Genomic DNA, 1,730 nt, shown 5'->3' on the forward strand with positions numbered 1-1,730 from the left:
CTAGTGCGGGGCTATGTTGAGTGTGTGCGTTATTATTATTATTATTAGTTATTAAGAATTCATATTGACATTTCCTGCATACACTTGACATTGTTAGTTTCATTTTAATTATTTATTAGTTTAATTAATTATGTTAATTTTGTATATGCACATTATTGTGTACTTATGGCTCACTATTATATAATCATTTCTTCATTCTTTTGTAAAATGACGCTCACTTTTCGAAGAGTAGTATAAAATGACATGTAGTTGTATTTGTATGAAATTTGTAATCTTGAGAGAAATAAACTAAACATTGGTTAAGTTAAGATCCACCAGGAAGTCTACAATATGTCGTATTATCAAGGACTTTACGCACGCGTTTAATAATGAATTATTTGAAATTTGGAATATACGAAATTCAAGTGGTGGGATATGCGCGCTGTCTTTTGAATGTACGTACGTGGAAAATCTTAGGCAAGCTGGTGGGAATCGAGTTATGAGGACGCCTCGCCACTGCTAGACAAGGACCTCTACTGCTGTTTTTGTTTTCGCTATAACTACACAGTGGAAATAAAACTTTTTTCCTTTAACATCTCGCTTCCTCTTTCCTGATGAGGGGCAGCCGGACTCAACGGCAGGGAATTTTAAGGTAACGAATACTAATGTACCTTAATGTAATGTCGTAGCATAGTCGTAGCAATAAAAGGAAAGCTGCGGTAAGCTTAGGGAACCGAGACGGCAGCCTACGGAGTGCCTCGGCAGCCTTCGAAATACTTCGGCAGGTTTCTGTAGGGGATTCACTAAAGTTTTCACCGTCTTTGAATATAGTTCTTTTCTACTATTTTCAAATATACAACTGGTAATAAACCAGCTTGCATTACGACTGTCCTGAAGAGAAGTTAGGCGAGAGCACGATGTCGCAATTGCATGCCTAAGGATACCGCGGCGTAGGGGAAGTCAGTGCAAAGCGGCCATAAAAGGCAAAGCGCCTATGCTCGATTACTCGATCATTTCAAATGTTATAGATTCCTTTATACAAGGCATTGTAGCCTACCTCCCCACTCTCACCGAGGCAGTCGCTTGGCACCTGTAGGAACCCACGCACACACTCTTGTGCCAAAATAATTAATTCCGTTAAAAAAAAATGCGACCTAAGTTCATTACGTTTTGGTCAAACCGTAGTTTCTTAGTATATTATTGCTATGATGTGGATTATACTGATTTACATTTATCTGGCAGTGATTTTGTAACATTTGTTTGAAGGTATAGTTACATTTGTAGGTGTGAACTTCGTTTTAAAATAAAATGCTCACAAAGGCAAAGCGGCTCGGGTACAGCGGTTATCTAGCCACTATATGAATATGAAATGAATCTTGTAGTGGTGAAAAACTATAAACACACGCTTTCTGGCGGCACATAACATACAGCGTAACATGACCTAGCTTACGTATTCGTGTGTCGCTTAAGAATATAATTTGATACAACGTCGAATTCAGGAACTGCCGCCGTACCAAACGGTTACCATGTTGATCTGCCACACAGATGTCTCGAGTTCGATCCCTGGGCCGGAAGAAATATTTCTAAGGCCTACAATTATTTCTCTCGTGAGTTTGGATGTAATTTGTGATCGTCTATGTGTATGTCTATGGCACCCGCGACACAGGGTTTCCCTAGTGCGGGGTGTGGGCGTTATTTATTTATTATTTATTTATGTATGTAACGTAGACCTGCGTTGCTATATATGAGGA

The sequence above is a fragment of the Hyposmocoma kahamanoa genome, unplaced genomic scaffold (assembly GCF_003589595.1).
Source record: "Hyposmocoma kahamanoa isolate Upper Pololo Valley unplaced genomic scaffold, ASM358959v1 103, whole genome shotgun sequence".
NCBI classification, from domain to species: Eukaryota; Metazoa; Arthropoda; class Insecta; order Lepidoptera; family Cosmopterigidae; genus Hyposmocoma; species Hyposmocoma kahamanoa.